Source organism: Oryctolagus cuniculus, chromosome 16, assembly GCF_051225735.1.
Source record: "Oryctolagus cuniculus isolate XC-2025 breed Fujian yellow rabbit chromosome 16, ASM5122573v1, whole genome shotgun sequence".
Taxonomy (NCBI): domain Eukaryota; kingdom Metazoa; phylum Chordata; class Mammalia; order Lagomorpha; family Leporidae; genus Oryctolagus; species Oryctolagus cuniculus.
Window position 1 is genome coordinate 81,570,505 of NC_142882.1, and position 27,376 is coordinate 81,597,880.

The following is a 27,376-nucleotide window of genomic DNA, read 5'->3' on the forward strand; positions in this document are numbered from 1 at the left end:
TACTCCAAAACTTCAGCTCTCCAGACTCTGAAACAGCTTCATCTAATTACTACAATATACCTGGGAGGAAAGGTCCGTGTTAGTCCCGGACCAAATAAAGCTTTGCAATTTTGAAAACCAACTGCCCATTTTATGTTTATCTGCTCCCTTTCTTAGTTGTATATTAAAATGGAAATTTTTGTAAGAAACTGCAGTGCAAAGAAGGAAATTTCTAAGTTCGTGCTTTTAAGATGTGTGTTAGTTGAGATGCAATTCCTTTTATAGTTGTTTCACATTTGCCTTTGTCTTAGACTTGAAGTTCCCTGAGGGCGGGGATCCTAAGGTAGGAAGAGCACAGTGCTTGTCTGAGAGGATGGAAATGAAGTGTTTGTCAAATGAATAATGAATTGCTGCCACTATGTTGTCCTTGGAAACAAAGATGAGGGCCCCTCACCCGTGTGACATATGTGTTTCCAGTGGGAGGCTGGACCCTTGCCAGTTCATCTCGGCTTCTGGTTCACAAGGTTAAAGTTGTGGATGGCCTAAATTGAAGCAGCAGTGTCTGAATACAAACAGATAATGCTGTCTAGGGGCTGCACCCAACCTGAGCTGACCTTAACCAAATTCATCAAAATACACAGATGTATGGGGCCTGCAGTCCTGACAAGGATGAGAGATCCAGGAGCGGTGAGTGCCAGTCCCTAGTGATCTAAGGGGACTTAGATGAGTAAGAGGTGTACCAGCTTCTTTATCTGCAAAATGAGGGGCTTGAACTAGATGACCTACAGAGTCGCTCAAAGCTGCAACATTCTGATCCTCCATTTAAGGACTAGGAGTAGGCACGTGCCACAGTGGGTAAGCTGATGGCTGGGATGCCCACATGCCAGACTGGAATGTCTGGTTGGAACCCTGGCTACTCTGCCCCAGCTTCTTGCCAAGGCACCCACCAGGAGCCAGCAGATGTTGATTCTAGTACTTAGGTCCCTGCCACCACGTGGGAAACCTGTACTGAGTTCCAGGCTCCTGGCTTCAGCCTAATCCAGTCCTAGCTATTGCCAGCATCTGGGGAGTGAACCACCAGATGGAAGATCTCTCTCCATCTCTCTCTCTCATTCTCTCTCACCCATTCAAATAAAATGAAAATTTAATTTTAATGATATTTCTCCTCTCTGAGCTTATATTCTATAAATAAACATGAAGAATAATTGATATACAAACAAGATAGATAAAGATCCATTAATGAAAATTATACAAAGTTTAAAATATGAAGATACTTCAAAAGTTCACAAAAATATAATTAAAAGAAAACACATTTTCTTTTTTAAAGATTGATTTATTTATCTGAAAGGCATAGTTACAAGAGGCAGAGGCAGAGAGAAGTCTTCCATCTGCTGGTTCACTCCCCAAATAGCAGCAACGGCCAGAGCTGTGCCTATCCAAAGCCAGGAGCCAGGAGTTTCCGGGTCTCCCACGTGCATGCAGGGGCCCAAGGACCTGGGCCATCTTCCACTGCTTTCCCAGGCCAGAGCAGAGAGCTGGATTGGAAGTGGAGCAGCCAGGATTCGAATTGGCACCCATATGGGATGCTGGCACTGCAGGTGGCAGCTTTACCTGCTATGCCACAGCACCAGCTCCAAGATAACACATTTTCATGAACTTTTTGAAGACCTTTATATTTCTAGTCAGATTATAAATTATGCTTTTATTATAAAATAAAATATTTGGATCCTATTTATTTTCCATATAAGAAAAGCAGCATGTTATATGCTGGTAGCAGATATTAAGGAAAAGAATCCTAATCCAAATAAGAAAAAATAGTCAAGAGTTAGATAAAGATCAAGACATTTGAGTACAGCCAGAGTGTGATCATTAAAGTGGTGGAAATTTAAGTAATTAAATGTCCTCTTAGAACTCTAAACAGTCGCCCTAGTTAATTATTTTTAGGATCAAATATTAACGTGTTTTTTTGAACACACCCAGGAACTGAAGGAGCACAAGATTAAGTGACTTATACCAAGTTCTCAATGAATCATCAGTGACATTGTCACATGGAATCCGAAACTCTTGTCAGTGACTCTTAGGTCACAGCTGTTGGACAGTGGCCACTCTTAAGGGTTCCTTTTTTTTTTTTTTTTTTTTGACAAAGTAAGTAGAAATCAGAAAGCAAAGAAGATGGGAGATTACAGAAGCCAGTATTCACATTCAGGGAGACGGAGGCTGCCTCATGTCTTCTCTCACTCCATCAGCTGTCCCTGGCCTCCGCACTCCTACATCAGATCCATTGCACTTTTACCAAAATCATTCTCCGCTGTCACAAATGTCCTGGCTTCTTCAGGAAAAAGACTAACAGTTGTCCTAATTGTTTTATTTGTAATCCATATTTTTTCATACATTGCTAAGACCTAGGGACCTAAGCAAGCTGAATTGATCCACTGGCAAATGACTATAGGAAGACGAAAGAAATTGTAAAAACATCTAAATGATGTTAAATACAAATTAGCTCAGAATAATTTTGAAGAAAATAATTGACCAGGATCAAGGCGAGCACTGAAAAACTAATAAATTCTCCTCTCCTGTTAAATCTCGCTTAAAAGTGGTAATGATGTATCAGTCATGTCTTTTATTGTTATATAATTTGTACTATGGAAATTTATTTGAGATAATATCTACCACCACTTCTAGCCAAGATACTGTTCACTTAATTATACCCTTTATTGTTACTTGGTGTGGGTGGTGCAGATGTGCCATTCACTGAAAGTCCTCGTTTATGAATGTCACCAATTTCAATGTGTCATGCTGCATCCATCAAAACTAAGCTTCAGAGACCAGTCCGGTAATTGAACTCTGGGCATGGATGTGAAAGTGGTCAGAAGCTAATACCTTAATGAACTAAAACCGTATTACTTTTGGTCAGTCCAGACAAGTCCTGTTCTGAGCAATTAGGTTCAGAAATGCAGCTCTTCTATCAAAAATATCCTGGTCTTTCCTCCCAAAGCCTTGGACAGGTCATGTGCATTCATGTCTATTCTAACCAAACATATACAAGCCAGATAAAAGTATCTCTAGTCTAATAATGATAGCATCATTGCACATATCACATTCCCTAGCTAAAATGATTCCATATTTGCACTTTTAAAATGTAGCCAAAGGGCCAGCACTGCGGTATAGTAGGTTAAGCATCCATCTGTGGCACCAGCATCCCATATGGGAGCCGGTTGAAGTCCCTGCTGATCTACTTCTGATCCAGCTCCCTGCTGATGGCCTGGGAAACAGTGGAAGATGGTCCAAATGCTTGGGCCCCTGCACCCAAGTGGGAGACCTGCAAGAAGCTCCTGACTCCCAGTTTTGGATCGGGCCAGATCCGGCCATTGCAGCCATTTGGGGAGTGAACCAGCAGATGGAAGACCTCTCTCTCTGTCTCTCCTTCTCTCCTTAACTATGCCTCTCAAGTAAATAAATAAACCTTTTTTTAAAAAATGTAGCCAAAATAACTATGACTTTATCACAAGCTATGAAAAGCTTTGTCTTCACTTATACTACTCTAAGAGAGATTATCATCACTGTTAAACCAGAAAATGAACCTAAAGATGCCAAGAGAATGTGTCCAAGACCATCACACATGTTCCAGTTTTATGTTGAAACTCACTTTTTTTTTAAAGATTTTATTTGAGAGGTAGAGTTACAGTGAGAGGGAGAGGCAGTGAGGGGTCTTCCTTCCGTTGGTTCACTCCCCAAATGGCCACAACAGCTGGAGCTGCGCCAATCCAAAGCCAGGAGCTAGGTACTTCTTCCTGGTCTCCCATGTGGTGCCGGGCCCCAAGGACTTGGGCCATCTTCTACTGCTTTCCCAGGCCATAGCAGAGAGCTGGATCAGAAGACGAGCACCCATATGAGATGCGGTTCCTCAGGTGGAGGATTAACCTACTGCGCCACAGCGGCAGCCCCCAAAACTCACTTTTGATTATAAAAATATTTCTTTATTATAAAGCATCAACAAAGATACACACAAACTGAAAGTAAATGGATAGAAAAAAATATCCCATGCCGAAAGAAACCAAAAAAGAGCTGGGGTAGCCATCCTAGTATCAGGCAAAATAGACTTTAACACAAAAACTTAAAAGAGACAAAGCAGAGCACTATGCAATGATTAAGGGATCAATTCAACAGGAAGATGTGACTATAATAAATGCATATGCACCTAATTACAGGGCACCTGGCTATTTAAAAGAAATGCTAATGGATCTAAAGGGAGACATAGACTACCATATGATAGAAATGGAGGACTTCAATACCCCACTTTCAGCAATGGACAGATCAACCAGACAGAAAATCAGCAAGGAAACAACAGTTAATTGACACTATAAACCAAATGGGCCTAATGGGTATCAACATAACTTTTCAGCCTACAGTTGCATATTACACACCCTTCTCACCAGTGTATGGAACTTTCTCCAGGATATACCACAGGCCAAGCCATAAAGCACGTCTCAGCAAATAAAAAAAAATCAAAATCATAGCATGCATCTTCTCTGTCCACAATGCAATGAGGCTGGGAATCTAGAATGTCTAGAACATATGCAAACACATGGAGACTGAACAACATGCTCTTGAATGAACAGTGGGTTATAGAAGACATCAAAAGAGAAACCGAAAAGCTGTTGAGGAACATTATTTTTTACTCTTTGTTGAACTCTTTACTCAGTATAGAGTTAATCTATGTATAAACTTAGTTGAAAATAGATCTTAGTAAAAAATAAGAATGGGAATAGGAGAGGGAGGAGGAAGAAGGGTGGGAAGGGGTGGGTGGATACTGTGGGAAAAGTAACTATCTCTGTGTTCCTAAAGTTGTATTTATGAAATGCATGAAGTTCGTATGCCTTAAATAAAAGGTTTCTGGCAAGAAAATAGAAATTAAAGAGACATAGCAACCAGAAATAACACACAAACTTTGAAAGAACCCTGGATTAAAAAATCAAATAATGGTACATAAAATTTTATGACACAGTTATAAAATAAATTTGATAGGACAAGATATCAAAATATCAGCTGTGTATTTGATGATACTGTTGAATTAAAGTTAATCAGGAGTGACAAATATTTATAAATAAAAATGTCATGATGTATATAAATGACTTTCAAATGGCTCAGCAACACACACACATGTGTGTATATGCACCTCAAAAATTTTATGGAAAAATGGAAATAAAAGATATGTTAATTTTGCTCCAAAAATGTTTTGAAATCCAATATATGATTTGCTATGAACTTTGGGAAAGCCCCATCAAATGCATATGTAAAAATATACAAAGAGGAGAGAAGAAGCAAATGTGACCAATTGTTAAAAATTAGTGAATATGAGTGAAGAATATACAGTATCCCTTGCATGATTCCTTCAACTTTCTGTAAGTTTTTAAATTTTCAAAGTGTGTAGGTAAAATAGAACAAATCAGCCCAACATGTAAGTGGCAGGTCAGCCAAGTTCTAAAGCTGGTATTTGGTTCATATTTTACCATATCCACTTCTATGGAAAATATGAAAGTATTAATATCAATAGTATTAATAACATAAAGTGTAACCTATTCACAATTAATATTTTAACTTTTTTAAAGATTTTATTTATTTATTTGAGAGGCAGATTTACAAACAGGGAGTGGGAGAGACAGAAAGGACTTCTATCCGGTGGTTCACTCCACAAATGGCAGCAACAGCCAGAGCTGTGCCAATCCAAAGCCAGGATCCAGGAGCTTCTTCCAGGACTCCCACATGGGTGCAGGTGCCCTGTGGGGAGCAACTCGGACTAGACTAAGTTACTGGAATTAAGACTTATTCTATGCATCTGCTCTCCCACAATATGGCGCTGGGAGAGGAGGAAACAGCTTCTACACAGCTGCCTTTCACCAACTTGACAAGCTGCAGGAGCTGCTCCTGATTGGAGGAGAGCAGCGTACTCGGCGTGTGGCGAGTTGGGATTGGTGGAAGAGGACTATAAAGGAGGAGAGAGACAACACGCACCAGGAACACCTGAGGAACATCTGAGCAGCCCCCGAGAGAGCCGGCCGGCGGTGTGCCGCTCCCCCGGGGAAGTGGGGAAAGTGGCAGGGGGAACCGCCCTTCCACGGAGGTGGAAGGGTCGGTAGCCAACCCGGGAAGAACCAGCAGCAAACCCGGGGAGGGCAGAGCAGACAAAAGAACAGCGCAGGGTCCTGTGTCGTTCCTCCACGAAGATGGGGAGCGACAGTGCCCAAGGACTTGGGCCATCTTATACTGCTTTCCTAGGTCACAGCAGAGGGCAGGATTGGAAATGGAGCAGCTGGGGCTCAAACCAGCACCCAAATGGCATGCTGGAACTGCAGGCAGTGGCTTTACCCCCTATGCCACAGCACTGGCCCCAAATTCTTAGATTTCTAAGGTATCTACATACTGTCTTCCACAGAAAATAGATCTACCATATATCCAGCCATCGTACTCCTGGGAACTTACCCAAATGAAAAGAAACCAGCATATGAAAGAGTTATCTGTACCCCATGTTTATAGCAGCTCAATTCACAATAGCTAAGATATGGAATCAACCCAGATGTCCATCAACTGATGACTAGATAAAGAAATTATGGTATATATACACTATGGAGTACTACTCAGCTGGAAAAAAAAATGGAATCCTGTCTTTTGCAACAAAATAGATGCAACTGGAAGCCATTATACTTAGTAAAATAAGCCAATCAATCCCTAAAGACAGGTACTATAAGTTTTTGCTGATCTGGGGTAACTAACAGAGTACCTAAAATGTAATGTATTGGAGTGAAATGGACATTTGGAGATTTGATGATTGTTTACTGTTAGTAAAATTGTGCCATCTTGAGCTCCAGGTGTCATCTTAGGCTCAGGCCCCATCGCCATCTTGTACAATACTCTTCGATCCTAAGCCTAGCCTGGCTTACTAGAAGTCAGGTGACCAAATGGCCCAACCACAAGAGTCAGCTCCACCCCTACCATAACAGGATTTGCTGCTCCCACTTCCTCACCCCTGCAAAGCTATAGAAGACCTGTTCTCCCAGCACAGGCTGCTGTTCTCTCAAGCACAGGGAGGCAGCCTGTCAGGCTTCCCCCACCCAACAATAAACCTTTTGCTTGATGTGGTTTGTGGTGGCCTTTCAGTTTACAGCCCTTGTTTCTCCTGTTCCTGTTGGAACAGTGTTTTTTCTTTATACTATTTGTTGAACTCTTTACTTAGTGTAGTGATAACCTTATGAGTATAAAGTAACCCACTGTGCCACAGCACCGGCCCCAAGCTGGTTCACTTGAAATGCCCACAAAAGCGAGGGCTGGGCCAGCCTCAAATGAGGAGCTGGGAAACCAATCCTTATCTCACACATGGATGCCATGGACCCAACCACTCGCACCATCACCTGCTGCCTCCCAAGGTGTGCATTAGCAGGACGCTAAAATCAACAGCAGTTCTAGAATTTTCTCTCACAGCCTATATGGTATCATCTTCAGGTCTCAGCTTAAGGATGATTGCTCAGAGCTGATGGCTATCTCTGATCCTGAGAGTTTGGTGAAATCTTTTTTTTTTTTTTTTTTTTTGACAGGCAGAGTGGACAGTGAGAGAGAGAGAGAGAGACAGAGAGAAAGGTCTTCCTTTTGCCGTTGGTTCACCCTCCAATGGCCGCGCTGATCCGATGGCAGGAGCCAGGTACTTATCCTGGTCTCCCATGGGAGGCAGGGCCCAAGCACTTGGGCCATCCTCCACTGCACTCCCAGGCCACAGCAGAGAGCTGGCCTGGAAGAGGGGCAACCGGGACAGAATCCAGCGCCCCGACCGGGACTAGAACCCGGTGTGCCAGCGCCGCAAGGCGGAGGATTAGCCTAGCGAGCTGCGGTGCCGTCCAGTTTGGTGAAATCTTACTGCTGTGGGGCTCCATAGCACTCAGACCTTGCCCTATTTTAAAATGGGTCATCTTGGAGTGGAGCTGACTTTAGCGGTTCATACACTGCTTGGGATACTTATATCCCATATTGGAGCTCTGGACTCCCAGCTCTGCTCCCGATCCCAGCTTCCCACTAGTGCACTCCTGGGAGGCAGCAGCTCATTGCCTAAGTGATTGGGCTCCCGTCTTCCACATGCAAGACCTGAATTGAGTTTCTGGCTCCTGTTTGACCTGGCCCAGCCTCGCTGTTGTGGATGTTTGGTGAAGGAACCAGCGACTAAGATCTCTGTCCATCTGTCCCTTTCTCTCTGCTTTTCAAATAAATAAACAACAACAACAACAACAAATTGTTTTAAACAGGAAAGACAGGAAGGATCTTTCCTCCATTGGTTCACTCTCAAAATGACTGCAACAGCCAGGGCCGGGCCGGGCTGAAGCCAGGAGTCCAGAGCTCAGTCCAGGTCTCCCACGTGGGTGGCAAGGATTCAAGTACTTGAGTTATCACCTGCTTTCCCCCAGGCCCCCATTAGCAGGGAGATGGATTGGAAGCAGAGAATCCTGGACTTGACCCAGGCTCTCCAATGTGGGATGCAGGTGTCCCAAGCAGCGTCCTAACCACTGTGCCAAATGTCTGCTCCATACATGGTGGTTTTAACATTGTTTCCCCTTACTGGTCTGTAAGCTTTGTGCAGGCAGGGACCATGGCCTCATGTACAGGTGACCATAACCCACCTCATCCACTGCAGTAGGCCCAGTTCTTATTGCCTCTGAAAACCCACTGAGGGCCAGCGCCGTGGCTAAATAGGCTAATCCTCCGCCTGCGGCACCAGCACCCCGGGTTTTAGTCCCAGCCGGGGCGCCGGATTCTGTCCTGGTTGCCCCTCTTCCAGGCCAGCTCTCTGCTGTGGCCCGGGAAGGCAGTGGAGGATGGCCCAAGTGCTTGGGCCCTGTACCCACATGGGAGACCAGGAGAAGCACCTGGCTCCTGGCTTCGGATCAGCGCAGTGCACCAGCCTCAGCGTGCTGACCGCGGTGGCCATTGGAGGGTGAACCAACGACAAAAGGAAGCCCTTTCTCTCTGTCTCTTTCTCTCTCACTGTCCACTCTGCCTGTAAAAAAAAAAAAAAAAAAAAAAAAAAAAAAAACACTGAAACTACAGTGCATTTTTTTAAAGTATAAGTTCATAAGCTCTAGATAATGGAAGAGGAAATGGCAGCAACACAGTATGAAAAGCTGAAAAATTATAGTTGAATAATAACTGATGTCATACCTAAGAGAGCTGAATCCTAGTGAGTCATTGGCAAGACTTAGCCACTTACTAGAAGTTTATAACTGAGTGTCTAGAACCCTGGCCTTCTTTCCTCCCTTCCTTCCCTTAGTTCTGGCCAACAGATTGCCCTACAGTGAAACCCATAGTTGACAGGCACAGACACATAATTCAAACTCCCCCCAATTTTTTTTTTTTTTTTTGACAGGCAGAGTGGACAGTGAGAGAGACAGAGAGAAAGGTCTTCCTTTTGCTGTTGGTTCACCCGCCAATGGCCGCCGCGGCCGGTGCGCTGTGGCCGGCGCACCGCGCTGATCCGAAGCCAGGAGCCAGGTGCTTCTCCTGGTCTACCATGGAGTGCAGGGCCCAAGTACCTGGGCCATCCTCCACTGCACAGCTGGACTGGACGAGGGGCAACCGGGAAAGAATCCTGTGCCTCGACCGGGACTAGAACCCGGTGTGCCGGCGCCGCTAGGTGGAGGATTAGCCTAGTAAGCCGCGGGGCCAGCCACTCCCCCAAAATTTTTAATGCCTTTCTCCCACATGGGAAGACAGTCAAAACTCACCAGTTAATGGAGTATGCTCATCAGAAAGATATAGACCAAAAGAAATGAATATAGAAAAGCAGCTGGGAAGAAATTAAGACTATACAAGAAGAAAAAACCTCTATTACTCATATATTCAAAGATTTAGAGATAGTAAACTATTATAAGATATTATAGCTATGAAACAAGAACTGGATACCACACAGTTTTTAAAAAATCAGCAGTCATGGGACCGCATTGTGGTATAGTATGTTAAACTGCTGCCTGCAGTGCCTGCATCCCATATGGATGCCGGTTCAAGTCCTAGCTGCTCCACATCCAATCCAGCTGTCTGCTAATGTGCCTAGAAAAGCAGTGGAAGATGGCCCAAGTGCTTGGGCACCTGCACCCACGTGGGAGATCCAGAAGAAGCTTCTGGCTCCTGGCTTCAGATTGGCCCAGCTTCAGCCTTTTGGGTAGTGAACCAGGGATTGAAAGAACTCTCTCTCTCTCTCTCTCTCTCCCTCCCTCCCTCCCTTCCCTTCCTTCCTCCCTCTCTCTGTCTGTGACTCTGCCTTTCAAACAAATAAAATAAATCTTAAAAAAAAAAAAACTAGCAGAGAGCAAAAATGAACCTTCGGTATTAATAATACTCATAGTTTCAAAGAAAACTTCATGTAAATGTTTAAAATGTAAAATTTAGGAAATCCCTCAGAAAAGAAAGCAAAAGTTAAATATATGGAAAGAGAAAATGAGAGGAAAAAAAGATAAGGAAGTACAGGTGGATAGTAGAGGAAGAGTAATATCTGAATAACGGGAGTTCCAGAAAGAATGAACAGAGAATACAGAACGCGGGAAGTTATCAAAGAAACAATTCAAGAAAATTTCCTGGGATTAAAGGACACGGCTTCCAAACAGAAAGGGCCCATTGAGCTCTCAAAACAATGAAATGAAAATAAGTCCACAGTGGGACACGTTGTTCTGAAGCTACAGTACTCTATAGTCAAAGAGAATATTCTAAAAGCTTTGGAAAGAAGAACAGGATTCTAAAAAGAATCAGGTATCAGACTAGTTAGGCTTCTCCACAGGAACATTAGTCTAAGGGACAATTTCCAGTCTAAATTCTAGACCCAGCCAAATTATGAATTAGTGAGAGCACAGAATATAGATGTTTTCAGACATGAAAGGTAAAAAAAAAATACATAAATAAAAAATGCTACCTCCTGGATGCATTTCTCAGGAAGCTATTAACAAGCAAAGAGAAAATGGAATTGGTGAAATGACAGATTTTTTTAATAAAAAACTTTTATTTAGTAAATATAAATTTCAAAAGTACAACTTTTGGATTATAGCAGTTCACCCTCCCACATAGCCTCCCTCCCACCCACAAACCATCCCATCTCCTACTCCCTCTCCCATCCCATTCTTCATTAAGATTCATTTTTAATTATCTTTATATACAGAAGATCAACTCTATATTGAGTAAAGATTTCAACAGTTTGCACCCACACAGACACATAAAGTATAGAATACCGTTTGAATACTAGATTTACCATTAATTCTCATAGTACAACACATTAAGGACAGAGGTCCTACATGGGGAGCAAGTGCACAGTGACCCCTGTTGTTGATTTAACAATTGACACTTTTATTTATGACATCAGTAATCACCTGAGGCTTTTGTCATGAGCTGCCAAGGCTATGGAAGTCTCTTGAGTCCACAAACTCCAACCTTATTTAGACAAGGCGATAGTCAAAGTAGAAGTTTTCTCCTCCCTTCAGAGAAAAATGTCTCCTTCTTTGATGGCCCCTTCTTTCCGCTGGGATGTCACTCACAGAGATCTTTCGTTTTTTTGCCACAGTGTCTTGGCTTTCCATGCCTGAGATACTCTCATGGGTGGGCTTTTTTTTTTTTTTTTTTTTTTTTTTTTTTTTTTTTTTTTTGACAGGCAGAGTAGATAGTGAGAGAGAGAGAGAGACAGAGAGAAAGGTCTTCCTTTTGCCGTTGGTTCACCCTCCAGTGGTCGCCGCAGCCGGCGCACTGCGACCAGCGCACCGCGCTGATCCGAAGCCAGGAGCCAGGTGCTTCTCTTGGTCTCCCATGGGGTGCAGGGCCCATGCTCTTGGGCCATCCTCCACTGCCTTCCCGGGCCACAGCAGAGAGCTGGCCTGGAAGAGGGGCAACTGGGAAAGAATCTGGTGCCCCGACCGGGACTAGAACCCGGGGTGCCGGCGCCGCTAGGTGGAGGATTAGCCTATTGAGCCGCGGCGCAGGCTCTCATGGGCTTTTTAGCCAGATCCAAATGCCTTAAAGGCTGATTTTGAGGCCAGAGTGCTGTTTAGGGTGAAATGACAGATGTTTAAAGCATGCTGAGGGATGACAATTTGGGAATATATTAGTGATAAGAACACGTGAAGTTATTTTGACCAGTACACCAAGCAGAGGTTGGCCACCCAGGAATTTATTTACATGTCTAGACAGAGGACATAGTGCACTACACTGCTATGGTTTGAATATGTTTTAAGTGAGTCCCCAGGGCGACAACGTAGACAAGGTGAACCCTTTGAGAGGTGGGGACTAGTGCAAGGTCATTAGGTCAGGGGAGCATTGTGCTCAGAAAAGAATATGAAGTTTTCCTGGGGCTCCAGTCAGTTCCTGCAAGAGAGGCTATCACAGGAAGAGGTGGCTGGCCCCTGAATCTCTGACTTCGTGCCTCACTCTGTGACACATACACGTTCCATACATGTTCCTAGCACTGTAATACATCCACAATAAGGCCCTCACCAAAGCCTGAACAGATGGGGCCACCCGATCTTGGACTTTGAGTCTCTCAAACAAGCTCCTTTTCTCTATAAAGCATCCAGCCTCAAGTATTTTGTTACAGTGACAGAAAATGTACTAACCCGCAAAATAATATAGGGGTTCCCAGCAAGGACTATGCCCACTCATTGATGAGAAGGCGAGCAAAGGCCTGGGTGTGGTTTGGGACTTTTACCCTGTTTACAGAGTGGTCAGCATGGTGAACTCCCCTAGAATGGGCTACAGTCGAGTTTGAAATGCCCACTGATTCGCAGAAGCCAGGGACAGAATAGGTCTTCTTATGTTGGTTGCCCAGATGTGGGGGAATCAACAGTCAAACATTAAAAATAGAGTCAGTCTCTTCATACAAAAGCCAAGATAGAAGGGAGAAAAGAAGTGTTTTTTGCTGTATTTGTAAAAAGTTGAAATATTATACAGGAAAGGAAAAGTATTTATATCATAATAAACTCTATGGCTCAGATGTGAACAAAATGGAAAAAAGTCGTATCAGTGCCAATACCCAACACAATATGAAGAAGTCACAGCCATCTTGAGAAAATGAGGAACGGGAGTTGTATATATGTGTGAGTGTCATGGGATTTGGTCAGAGTGAGTTAAGTTTTTATTTCTCAAGTTAGAAGCCACTGCTTCAAAGAAAATAGAAATATAAATATGTTATTGAGAGACATAGAGATGGTTCTAAAAGAATCGGGTAGAATGATTCAAAGTGGTTTCTGTTAGGAAACAGAAACGTAAGGTGGATGGTGAGGTGGCAAGGGTTTGTTGGAGGACTGTTGATAACAAGTAAGTGCATATGACCTCTAGAATACAGAGAGGTTCATATTAAAATACCAACAAAATTGGCTTTATTCTAAGGGCAGTGGGGGACTACCCATGACCTTGGAGCTCTAAGCAACAAGGCTCTGTGCATCTGATCTGAGATCAAATTTGCATTTTTTTCACAATGCCTCTCATTACTTTATGGAGAAAAACCGTATGGATAAAAGAATGGGTGTGGAGGTGTCTATTAGGAAGCCATGGGTTACTAGGAGAATGGAATCTAGATGGAGAGTGAGTTTGGCCTAGATTCGGGGATGGCAGCAGTGGTCCACAGAAGTAGGCAGATTTGTTGGTATTTGTGATTGGCTGGATTGTGGGACAGAAGAAGGAGGACTCAAGATTGAGACCAAGTTTTCTGGTTTGAACAATGTTTGAAGAGACCCATTCATTTAATCACGAAACACTGAAGAGGAGTAGGTTTGGAGGAAACAGGATGATTCTGTATCAGACATCCACGTGGAATGGCTGTAAGAGTATTGCAGACAGGGCCTGCAGCTCAGTAGAAAAAGCTGGACTGGAGAGGCAGATTTGTTACAACAATGGCATGGAGGTCCTGGGAGTGGATGTGATTGCTCAGGGAGGAGGTAACCAGGGTCAGGGTGGGCGTTGTGGCCCAGCAGAGTAAGCCACTACTTGGGATACCAGCATCCTATATCCAGCTTCCTGCTAATGCAGCCTAAGAGGCAGTGGATGATGGCCCAAGTGCTTGAGCCCTGCCACTCATGTGGGAGACCTGGATGGATGGAGTTCTGAACTCCTTGCTTTGGCCTGGCCCAGCCCTAGCTACTGCTGCCATTTGGAGAATGAATCAGCAAATGGAAGTTCTCTCTTTCTCTCTCTCTCTCTCTTTCTCTCCCCACCCCCACATTCAAGTAAATTAAAATAAATAAATAAACATTAATTTTAAAAAAGAGTAATCAATGTCTGGGTGTATACCCAAAATAATTGAAAACAAGTCTCAAAGGTATGTATTTGTAAACCCATGCTCTTAGAAGCATTATTTGTCTAAGCTAAAATGTGGAAGCAACCCAGGTGTCCATTGACAGAGGAATGGATAAGTAATGTGTAGTACATACACACAATGCAATATCATTTGTTTTAAAAAGGAAGGAAATTCTGGCCCAGGCTACCACGTGGATGAATCTCGAAGTCATATTAAGTGAAATAAGCCAGACACAAAAAGACAGATAGTACATTATTGCACTTACATGAAGTACTTAAAGTACTTGTAGAGACAGGCAGCAGAACGTGTTTGCCAGGAGCTGGGGGAAGGGGCGAAGGGAGTGTTGTTCAATGGGAACGGAGTTGCAGTTCTACAAGCTGAAGAGTGATGAAGATCGAAGGTGGTGATGGCCACATAGCATTATTTAATGCTGCTGAACTGTGTGCTTAAAAATGGTTACGATGGCACATTTTATGGTACAGATGTTTCCACAGAACAAAAGCTTGAGGGGATGGGGGATAGAGAGTATCAGTATGCAAGGCAGAGCCTGAGAGAGCAGACACCAGAGAAGAGGAAGAGGAACCTCCAGGGGGGAGGGAGAGGGGGCGGGCAGGGAGGTGGTCGGGAAGACTGTGTACCATAGGAGGCATCCAGCGGTGCCAGAAGGGTAACTGAGGGAGGGGTGGGGTCATGTGGGGAGGCAGAGGGACATAGGAACCTTGGCCAGAGTCATGTCTGTGAGCAAATGCTAATAGCACATCTTGTTCAAGGGCTCGATACAGGCCAGATACTATATGAGGGACTTTAAATATTTTATCTCATCTAATCCTCAATATTACATCATCTATGTGAACTAGATGCTGTTGTTAACACCCTCATTTTTCAGATGAAGATGCTTAAGTCCAAAGAGGTTAAGCAGTTACATAAAGGAACAGAGCTCGTCTGTAGACAGACTGCAATGTAAACACACAGGGTCTGACTCTGAATATTGCTCTGTACCCCAAAAGGTCTGAGAGATAATGATTCACTCAACAAACCTACTGGCACTGTTCCAGGTGCTAGGAATACAACAGTGTACAAAGCACAGCCCCTGATCACATAGAACTTTCCGGTGGAGCAGGCAGACAGTAAACAGACAGCAACAACAACAAAAAGTGTGTACATTTTCAGTCCTTAGTGCAATAAACACTAAGAAAACAGAGTAAGTAGCTTGCAAGTAGCTACAAAGGAGAGCTATTTTTGATCATGAACTATTCTAAGATGATATTTCAGGAAAAAAAAAATCTCGATTTATTCTGTGATTGAGCCATGAGAAGATGCATTCAAGGCTGAAAGAAGAGGAAGTACCATGAGTTTAAGGCAGAAATGGACTTGACTTAGCAAACAAGAAGGTCTGGGGCAGGCAGGGGCAGATTGAAGGGGAACGTGGTAGGGAATGAAATCAGTAAAGGAAGCACGGCTGTTCTTTGTTGCCCTATAGCTAAGAATTGGCTTTTGTTCTACGTGTGACAGCTTTTGGAGGATTTGGGACAGGGCAGTGACTCCCACTATTTTAGCTTGCGAGAAAGCCCAGACTTCAGACCCTGTTGAGCCATCATATGGCTCCTGAGTATTTGAAATGTGGCTGAAGGGAGTGATGCTGTGGGTGTAAAACACCCACTAGATTTCAAAGAACATACAAATCAAAGATCATAGTTTTCCTGAGCAACTGTTCATATTCACTACCTGTTGAAATAAATCTTTATATCTAGTGTGTTAAATAAAATATAATATTCAAATACTTTTGCCTATTTCTTTTTACTTTTTTAAGACACTGTAGCTACTAGAACAACTGAACTACATGTGTAACTTAAGTTACATTTCTATCAGCCAGCATAGATCTGGACAGCTTCCCTTGAAGTTGAGCTAGGCTGCACTCAGCTTCAGAATACTATGAAGACAAATGAAATAATTTGCGTTGGGCTCTTTGAGTCTTCTTATGGAAGTGCATTATGTAACAGGATAAATTATTGAGGTTGACAGTCAGCCAAAACATGTACTAGTTCGTTACAGGCCAAAGATAATGTTACTGACTGGGTCCGTGGTTTTGTGTTGTTTTTCTTACAGTGGTGATGACTTTGCACACAGACATCCAAAATGCTCTCTCCCCACCCACTCTTCCTCCTTCCCATGCTCCCTTATGACCAAAACAACATATTTTCAGAATACCTGGCCCAGGTTGAGAATGCAGTTCTCTGGCCATGGAAATTTTTCTCTCTGCTGAGCACTCAGCACTGCATAGATTTAAACCTCAGCCTATTTAACACGATGTTCTAATTATTTGGTCTGTTAAGGCAAGCAGACTCCAAATGTCAGTAATATCTATAATCAAAATTATAGAATGTTCTTATTATTGTGGTCCATTAGAATTACTTATATTAAAAAATGTGCACATTGCTCTAAGAAATTTAGTTTTCTTTGTGAACTTATATCTCTGTAAAGTGTCACATGTATAAGTCATATTTTGATTTACATATGCAATTTAAAATAATTGTAAGTATTGGAGTTATGGAGGGTGATACAGCTGTATTACTCTTGCTGGGCCCTGAATACCAGTAAAAAGAAGCATCAAATGGAGTCTCTCTCATACTCTCCATCTGCCTTCTCCTTTCTCGCCTGTGAGCCACAGGCCTTAGCTCTCAATCTCCCACCTTTGCCTTTGCATTCTGTATTGTCCTCTCCATTCCTCTTAAGGACCTCTCTGCATTACTTCACCCTAGTCTCTCCCAGGAGTCACTAAATTCAGCCCTATTAGATCATTTCCATAAGCAAACATCTAGAGCATATCTCTTTTATCCTCAAACAAGCAAACAAAAAAATACACAAACACATCCTTTAGCTCCAAATTTCTTGTTGGTTATTGTCTCTCTACATCCCTTCATAGAAAGATCTTTCAAGAGCTCTGTTCCCATTTTCTCACCTCTTATTCATTTTTGGTATATGTAAATGATATGTTTATTCATATTTTTATTTATATGTTTTTTAATTATTTATTTTTTAATTGGCAAAATTTGTACATATGCCTGGTGTACATAAAACATGGTTTTCTTATTTTTTTTAAGATTTATTTTTATTTATTTGAGAGACAGAGTTACAGACAGAGAGGGAGAGACAGAGAGAAAGGTCTTCCATTCACTGGTTTACCCCTCCAAATGGCTGCAATGGCCAGAGCTGGACAGATCCGAAGCCAGGAGCTAGGAGCTTCCTCTGGGTCTCCCACATGGGTGCAGAGGCCCAAGCATTTGGGCCATCTTCCACTGCTTCTAAGTCCCAGGCCATAGAAGGGAGCTGGATTGGAAGAGAAGCAGTCAGGACTAGAACCAGTGCCCATATGGGATGCCAGCACTGCAGGCCGGGACTTTAACCCTCTACGCCACAGTGCTAGCTCCCCATACAACATGTTTTGAAATAGGTATACATTGTGGAATGATTAAATAGAGCCAATTAACATATCCATTGTCTCATATACTTAATAATTTATCACTTTTGAAGTGAGAATACTCAAAAATCTACTCTGCTACTGACTTTCAAATATAAATACTTTGGTTATTAACTGTAGTCTCATGCTGTGCAGTAGATCTCTTTAACTTACTACTTCTGTCTAACTCAAATTTTGTACCCTTTGACCAACATCTCTCAACACCCCTCCCTCTAGCTCCTGGTAACAGCCATTCTATTCTGCTTCTCTGAGTTTAAATTCTTATATATTTTTAAAGATTTATTTATTTATTTGAGGGGCAGAGCTACAGAAGCAGAAGCAGAGAGAGAGAGAGGGAGGGAGGGAGAGAGGGAGAGAGGGAGCGAGATCTTTCAACTGCTGGTTTACTCCCCAAATGGCCGTAATGGCCAGAGCTGTGCTGATCTGAAGCCAGGATCCAGGAGCTTCCTCCAGATCTCCCATGTGAGTACAGGTGCCCAAGGACTTGGGCCATCTTATACTGCTTTCCTAGGCCACAGCAGAGGGCAGGATTGGAAATGGAGCAGCTGGGGCTCAAACCAGCACCCAAATGGCATGCTGGAACTGCAGGCAGCGGCTTTAACCCCTATGCCCCAGCACTGGCCCCAAATTCTTAGATTTCTAAGGTATCTACATACTGTCTTCCACAGAAAATAGATCTACCATATGATCCAGCCATCGTACTCCTGGGAACTTACCCAAATGAAAAGAAACCAGCATATGAAAGAGTTATCTGTACCCCATGTTTATAGCAGCTCAATTCACAATAGCTAAGATATGGAATCAACCCAGATGTCCATCAGCTGATGACTAGATAAAGAAATTATGGTATATATACACTATGGAGTACTACTCAGCTGGAAAAAAAATGGAATCCTGTCTTTTGCAACAAAATAGATGCAACTGGAAACCATTATACTTAGTAAAATAAGCCAATCCCCAAAAGACAGGTACTATAAGTTTTCACTGATCTGGAGTAACTAACAGAGTACCTAAAATGTAATGTATTGGAGTGAAATGGACATTTGGAGAGTTGATGATTGTTTACTGTTAGTAAAATTGTGCCATCTTGAGCTCCAGGTATCATCTTAGGCTCAGGCCCCATCGCCATCTTGTACAATACTCTTCAATCCTAAGCCTAGCCTGGCTTACTAGAAGTCAGGTGACCAAATGGCCCAACCACAAGAGTCAGCTCCACCCCTACCATAACAGGATTTGCTGCTCCCACTTCCTCACCCCTGCAAAGCTATAGAAGACCTGTTCTCCCAGCACATGCTGCTGTTCTCTCATGCACAGGGAGGCAGCCTGTCGGGCTTCCCCATCCAACAATAAACCTTTTGCTTGATGTGGTTTGCGGTGGCCTTTCAGTTTACAGCCCTTGTTTCTCCTGTTCCTGTTGGAACAGTGTTTTTTCTTTATACTATTTGTTGAACTCTTTACTTAGTGTAGGGATAACCTTATGAGTATAAAGTAAACTAAAAATAGATCTTTGTAAAAATTAAGAGTGGGAATAGGAGAGGGAGGAAGAAAAAGTATTAGAGTGTGGGCAGGAGGGAAGATAGTGTGGTAAATATCAATATGTTCCTAAATATGTATATATGATATACATGAAACTTGAATACTTTAAACAAAATTTAAAAAATAAATACATTCTTAGATTTCTTTATTTTTTTTATTTGACAGGTAGAATTATAGACAGCGAGAGAGTGAAAGGGAGAAAGGTCTTCCTTCCGTTGGTCACCCCCCAAATGGCTGCTATGGTTGGTGCTTCACTGATCCGAAGCCAAGAGCCAGGTGCTTCTTCCTGGTCTCCCATGCGGGTGCAGGGCCCAAGCTCTTGGGCCATCCTCCACTGCCCTCCTGGGCCATAGCAGAGAGCTGGACTGGAAGAGGAGCAACCGGGACTAGAACCCAGTGCCCATATGGGATGCCGGTGCTGCAAGTGGATGATTAACCAAATGAGCCACTGGCCCACATTCTTAGATTTCATACACAAGCGAGATCATGCAACATTTGTCTTATTGTACTTGGCTTATGTTAGTCAGCTTTTCAATACTGTACTGAAATATCTGAGACAAGCTACTTATGAAGAAAAGAGGTGATTATTTAGCTCACTGTTTTGGAGGTTCAAGTCCAAGATATGGTGGCCCCACTGGTTTGGGCTCTGCTGAGCATGGTGGATGGTGCAGCAGAGTGGGAAACTGTGTAGGAGCAAAAGGTCATATCTTGATCCAAAGCAGAGAGATTGGCTGGGCCAAAGTCAGGCTGTTATAGCAACTCTCTTAGGAGAACTACCTCAAGGTAGATGCCCGTCAAGCATCTTTTCTATTGTTTTAAAGCAAAGAACTCACTTTGGCTCCTTTTCTACAATAATCTCTTTAGCAACTGCAGCCTTACTTGTTTTTTCACTCCTTCCCTGGCCAGGCTCCAAATTTTTCAAATCTTTTTATTCTACCCATCTTTGCTCATGATTCTCATAATAAAACTTACTAAAAGTAGCCAACAGCACTCAAGCCACCGTGTGGAAACCTTACTCTCCTGAAATCTCTTCCACCAAATAAACCAGTCCATCACCTTTAAGCTTGTCCTCCCCATAACACTTACGTAACAGAACTGAAGGGAGAAGGGAGGGAGGAAGAGAAGAAAGAGTATGTGTTTCGCCTCAGCTAATACTGCAGATTTCCCATACTCTGCACATTGAATCCATCAGCAAACTACATCTAGCCATGCTTCGAAATACTCTCAGCTTATGCCCAAAGCCACTACACTGTATCAAGACATCATTTTGTTTCACCTGGACCACTGCAATACCCTCACAGTGGACCTCCCTGCCTGTTCTTTATACCTGCTCAGGTCATGCTCACAGCAGCCAAAGCAATCTTTTAAAACCATAAATCAGTTCATGTCACTCTCCTGTTTGATGGCTCAACAACTTCCCATTGCACTTGGAATGAAATCCGAACACCTGATCATCACTCAAGACTTGTCTTGGCCCCGCCTTTGCCTAACTCTCCAGCTTCAGCTTGTGACCCCACTGCCACCACCACTAATTACACCCACCTTGCGGCCTTTTTATTTGCTGATCCTTCTTCCTGGAATCCTCTCCTACCTCCAACCTCCTCCTGCACTGAAATGACAGGCTCCTTTTCATCTTTCAAGTCTCAGCTTAAATGTCATCTCACAGAGCCTTGCCAGACTATGCCTTTAAAGCAGCCCCACCCATTTAGTTTCTCACAAGGCCTTGCTTTGGCCTTCCTGGTATTTGTTACAATTACAGCTACGTATTTTTGTTCTTTTTATACTCAGCTCCTGCCCATTCTTATCTCGTTTTACATGAGAGGACTGACTGACCGGTTGGGGTGAGACGCTGGGTGCTGTAGTCATGCCTCTCCTTTCTCCCTTCTCTTGGCAGTCAGCCCATCCCTGGAGTGTGCGTCTGTTCATGCATCCTTGTTGGGGATTTCACCAGAACGGCCTGTGCTGATTCAGTGCTGCCTGTCCCTGGCTGCAGAACTACTGGGGCTGAAGTACTCGGAAGCCCACCGCGAAGACAGCTGCGCTAGGGATCCATTAGTAAAAGCCCCGACATGTAGATTCGGATCTTAATGACTTCAGAGGGCAGGTAGAGAAAAAAGGGTGCTATAGAATGGTCCCTGAATGTACCAACCCCTCTTTCCTGACACATATGAGGTCTGTGGCTTTTCAGTGTTTTTAAACAACAGTATCCTTTCTTTAAACTATATGCACACCCTGACTTGTGATTTTTTTTTACTTTATGATATTGCAAAAGTGATATGCATTCAGCAGAAATTGGAGAGTACTTCATATTTTGAATGTTCAGAGATGTATGTTGCTCATGAAATACTTTAAAGTATAGAAATGTGGTAGAAAATGGAGGGGAAATATAATTTCAAAGAGAACAAGAAACAGAAGAGGGGCAAGTGTCTAGCTGAGTGGTTAATGTGCTTGTAGAGATGCCTGTATCAGGGTACCTGGGTTCGAGTCCTGGCTCTGGTTCCCGACTCCAGCTTCCTGTAATGTGGACCCTGGGAGCCAGTAAGTGATGGCTCAAGAATTGGGTCACTGCCATCCAGGTGAGAGAACTGGATTGCGTTCCAAGCTCCTGGCTCTGACCACAGCCTAGCCCTGGTCATTGTGGGCATTTGAGGAGTAAATCAGTGAATAGGAGCCCTCTCTATGAATATTTATCTCCCTACCTCATAAATAAGTAATTAAATTTAAACAAAGAAACAAAGTAAAATTTCCTATAAGAACTTGTTATGTTTATATTAAGGGATGTAATGTACAATATGAGGACCATAGTTAATAATATTGTATCATACAATGAAAATAAACTTAAGGAGTAGATTTCAGGTATTCTTACCACATTCAAAGTTAACTGCGGCAGGTGATGGGTATGTTAACTATCTAGATTGTGATAATAATTTTACTATGTACATGAGTATGAAGACATCATGCTGCAGATTGTAACTATATAGATTAAAAAACAAGTTTAAAAGTATAAGGAGGCCCTAAATTGCCACACTATTCTACTGTATAACTATCAAAGTGATGTGGAATTTATTTTAAATAGCATTATTTATAACATGTCAGATATCATATATATATACACAAATGTATATACCTTGAAAAGTTTATAAAAAATACCATTATCTTTTAATTCCATTCTTCCATGAACCCTTTGAAGTACCCTCATATAAGATGTATGTATATACTTACACACATATGCAACTCTTTCATCTATGATTAAAAACATTTTAGGCATTATTCTAAAAGTGTTATGAGAAGTGTATTCCTCTTTAAAATATCTTAGGACTGCATGTATGAAAATGTCAAGAGAAAATGAAAAGAAAAAATTATGTTTGCTACAAGAAAACGATCAAGCAAGAGCAGGCTCACTACGGAGAGTGCCTGCGCAGTGTAACATGATGACAAACGGCCTGTCCACTCACATTTGCTTTTGTGTCCTTTACCAAAGAGAATAATCTCCTAACTAAGAATGATTGAGCAGACATTGGGAATGGGGAGGAGACGCTTGAGATGGGAAAAGACGCTGGAGCAGCCTGCCCATCCCACCTTGGGAGCCCGCAGAGGGTGGTGAGAATGGCAGGATTTGAGTCAGACGAGGCTGATTCGGGATCCTGACTCCACCCTGATTGTGTACATGATCATGAACCAGATGCTTAGCCCGCCCCATCTGTGTCATGGGCATAACGTGATTTCACAATGGATGGAAAGTGCTTTGCCGAGAGCCAAGCGCGGCCAACCACCAAGGGCGGCTGCTGCGATGACTATGCGGCTGTGCTGCAGGCTTCGGAGTCACTGACCCCCCCTGCACTTCAGTACTGCCCTCCTGCCCAGCCCAGGAATACCAGCCCCACCCCCACCCAGGAGTGCTGTCATGGTTACCTTGATGATAAGCATGGGAGGACTTAGAACACAGAAGGAGCATTCAAGAAATGGTATTTCTTTCTCCACCCCTTCCTCTGTATTCCTACTGATATGGACAACTCCATGGCACTCCTGATGGGACATGAGGAAAAAGAGTTTAATTCCAAACACCTGTCTGTAGAATTGTTTGTTACTTTTACTTTGTCTACTAGTAAAAAGACTAAATCTGAAATCATTCTTTTTCTTGCCGAGAAAAGAGATCAAGGTCTCATATTACAAACGACTCTACCCTTGTGGATGTGACCTTTCTGTGCTTTGCTAGCAAATCTCATTAATGACAAAATTATTTTCATGAAATCGTGGAAGACAAATATGTTGCTGATCTATGACCACATAATCAATCCTGTCACAAAGAGGACCACCTCACAAAGAAAATAATTCTTCCCAAGTGTTTCTTTTTTTTCTTACAACTGAAAAGATAAAGCACTTGTTAATCTGTGGGAATAAAGGCTGTTGATTAATGTGATTCACTTATTTTAGACAGCATCAAGTGTGCTGTGTGTGCAGCATCATGTGTAAAACAAAGCATGGTTGGAGGTGAGCTGGGATATCCAGTAGGGAGTTTGAGAACCAGGTTTCACCAAGCAGGCAAGGAATATGTTTAAAGCAACTTCTACCACTTTAATTTTACTTTTTTTTTGACAGGCAGAGTGGACAGTGAGAGAGAGAGACAGAGAAAAAGGTCTTCCTTTTGCCGTTGGTTCACCCTCCAATGGCCGCTGCGGCCGGCGTGCTGCGGCCGGCGCACCGCGCTGATCCGAAGCCAGGAGCCAGGTGCTTCTCCTGGTCTCCCATGGGGTGCAGGGCCCAAGCACTTGGGCCATCCTCCACTGCACTCCTGGGCCATAGCAGAGAGCTGGCCTGGAAGAGGGGCAACCGGGACAGGATCCGGTGCCCTGGCTGGGACTAGAATCCGGTGTGCTGGCGCCGCAAGGTGGAGGATTAGCCTACTGAGCCACGGTGCCAGCCATCATTTGCACATTAGCAAGGAGCTAGATCAGAAGTGGAGTAGCCAGGACTCATTGTTGCACCATCAACGCCAATTATACATGCATTATAAGAGCATTTAATCACATGCAGAATCATTGAAATCACACATTTCCTATTTCATAGCTCATACACCTCAGTGTATTTTGTTCTTATGGGAACGATGGAACTTCACACAATGTACTCAACTGTTATGTCCCTTATTTACACACGCACATTGCAGCAATGCTTTTCTACCTTTGGTCCACTGATGGGTAAGGAAGGATTGAATAGTGAAAGAAACTACGGAGTGTCTTCAGAAAGTTCCTGGAGTGCATATTGTGAAAAAACTATGCAGCCAGCTCTATCCTTCCCCTTCCTTCTATGACATCATCTTCAGTGTAAGTGGTTGGCTAACACAGGAAAGTAACACGAGTAACACTGTTGTTTGAACATGATTTGGCTCCTGGACACATGCAGACAGTGAAATCCCAAAAGCTGTAAGTTGATGGTACTCAGAGGGTAGACACTTGATCTCATTATTAACACACTGTTGACAGAAAAAGAGTCAAGGGAGTCAATGCTCTTTCCTGGAGTCCTCCCAGCTCTTGCTGGTGGACCCCAACCTAACAACAAGGGAGACGGATGCATCCACAGCTGATAGCCTCCTGGGCTACCGACATAGGAAGAGAAGAGTGGAGACTTTGAGTCCTGCACAGAACACTGAACACAGGATGCTAGCCCCCAAATTTCAGTCCAACAAAGTGCATCCTTTGTCATTCAGTTGGGTAAAAAGGGATAGGCAGGCCCTACGTGTGGCTCTGGATTTTTATGGAGTCCAGTGCTTATGCGATGTTAGGAGTTTTCTTTCCCCAAAAAATGAAATAAAATTACAAACATAAATTATGTATGTGTATTAGTAATCTATTTTTGTTCTTATAATAATATACCTGAGGATGGGTACTTGCGAAGAAAAGACATTGGCGTGAGTGGCAGTTAAGATGCAGCTTAGGAGGCTTGCATCTCGTATTGGTGGGCCTGGGTTTGAGTCCCAAATCTGTTTCTTCTGATTCCAGCTTTCTGCTAATGCACACCCTGGGAGGCACCAGGTGATTGATGGCTCAAGTACTTGAGTCCCTGCCACCCACAGGGGAGACCTGGATAGAATTTCTGGCTCCTGGCTTTGGCTTGGTACAGCACTAACTGTTGGGGGCATTTGGGGAATCAACAAGCGGGTGGAAGATCTTTTTCTCTCCCTCTGTTGCTGTCTCTATGCCTTTCAAATAAATAAAACATTTGAAAAAAAAAAGAAAAAGGTTTATTTAGCTTACAGTTCTGATGCTACACAGACACGGCACTGGCGTTAGTTCAGCTCTGGTGAGGACCTCGTGGCAGATGGCCTCAGCAGGTGCAGGAGGGAGAGATCACATCAGACAGGACACCAAAGAGAGGGGAGTGGCCAGCCCATCCTTTTAGAGCAATCCTCTCTGGAGAGCTACCTCAGGGGTCCCTGGAAAACTACCTTAATCCCCTGCAAGGGGAAGCTCCCCAGTGTGAAGCTGGCTATCACTTTAGAATGAGAGAAGAAATCAGTAAGTCCCTTTCTTCTGAGGACTTGAAGAAATTTATCAGAAATGGCTACACAGATCCACTTCCTGATTACAAGCTGGCTCCCCTTCCGCTTCTGGAATACTCCATAGCTCAGCGGTTCTCAGACTCACAGGGGCCCCAGGGAAGTAAGGAGTCCTGAGCTTAAAGTTTGTTTGCTTTATAGTAAATTCCTCTGTAGACCCCAAAACCAAGAATAGAAAGTGGAGTGACCCTGGCCCAGCAGGAATTTCCTGTCCAGCTGAAAGGGTGTGTTGTTGATATGTCTTTTTTCCCTACCATGCAGGGCAAAGGCAGTGAGCCCACATGTTGGGCTCCCCCGATCCAGCATTTTCTTGCTGTCATTAGGAAATTACTGAATTTCAGGTGCACCATTAAGGAACTGAGGACATACTGGGTAGTCATGACCACTCCTTTTACTTTCCATTTCTTTTCTAAAATTATTTTTAAATGTTTATTTATTCAAAAAGCAGAGAGACAGAGACAGGGAGATGTATTCCATTAGCTGGTCTGCTCCCCAAAGGTCTGCAATAGCTGAATCTGGCCAGGTCAAAGCCAGGAACACGGAACTCAGTCTAGGTCTCCCACATGGGTAACAGGGACCCAAGAGCTTGAGTCAGCATCTGCTGCTACCAGGAAGCTGGGTCAGAAGAGCAGTGGGAACTGGATATGGGATGTGGGTGTCCCGAACAGTGTCCTCACTGCCATGCCAGACGCCAACCCCTTCATCCTTCGTTTCTTTATTTCTAAAATTTATTTTATTTATTCAAAAGGCAGAATGACAGACAGAGAGGGAGAGACAGAGACAGAAAGAGATCTTCTATCCATTGGTTCACTCTTCAAATTGCATCAGTGACCAGGGCTGGGCCAGACCAAAGCCAGGAGTCTGGAACTCCATCTAGGTCTCCCACACAGGTGGCACAGACCCAAGGACTTGGGCCACCTTCCTCTGCTTTCCCAGGTATGGGGGGGGGGGGGCTGGAGAGGAAGCAGAGCAACCAGGACTCAAACCTGCACCCTGACACGGATGCTGGTTGTTGCAGGTGACAGCTTACCCCACTGTGCCAGAGCAGCACCCCCATCCTTCGTTTCTTGTCTACTCCTTGCACTGCTTGTTTGCTGTAAGGAAACTTAGAAGTCACTGTTCTCACTCACCTTCAAATGCTGACCTGACTTTGTGCTCTGGCCTAACCAACAGGTGCTTCTTTAGACATAAAGTACTACTGGGCTTACCTCATAGCAGCCAGTGTTACTTAAATTCAGGAAAAAAAAAAAAAATAGGAGCGGACAGTTGGATGGCAAGGATGCACTTAATGGGGTTCTATGGTTGAGCCTGGGAGTTCTGGAGGCCAGGGCCAGGGCCCAGGGGAGGAGGAAAAAGGGTGGTCAAAGACAAAAAGAAAGGATGACAGGGAAAGGGAAAGATATTAAAAAGAAAGATTTCAAAGTTTGCCAAAGGCATCAGTGTTGGTAAACTCACTAATGGCTTTTGATAAATATGGGTGAAACTGCTGGTGCTGAGCTAAAAATTTGTCTTCATCATTTCCGGCTGA

General features: G+C 43.5%; 1 protein-coding gene across 1 annotated transcript in view; it reads right to left on the reverse strand.

Moving 5' to 3' along the window:
* Window positions 1-27,376, reverse strand: part of CDK14 (cyclin dependent kinase 14) — a 724,945-nt gene that overhangs the window by 637,404 nt on the left and 60,165 nt on the right. The gene's annotated exons all lie outside the window — the stretch shown is intronic.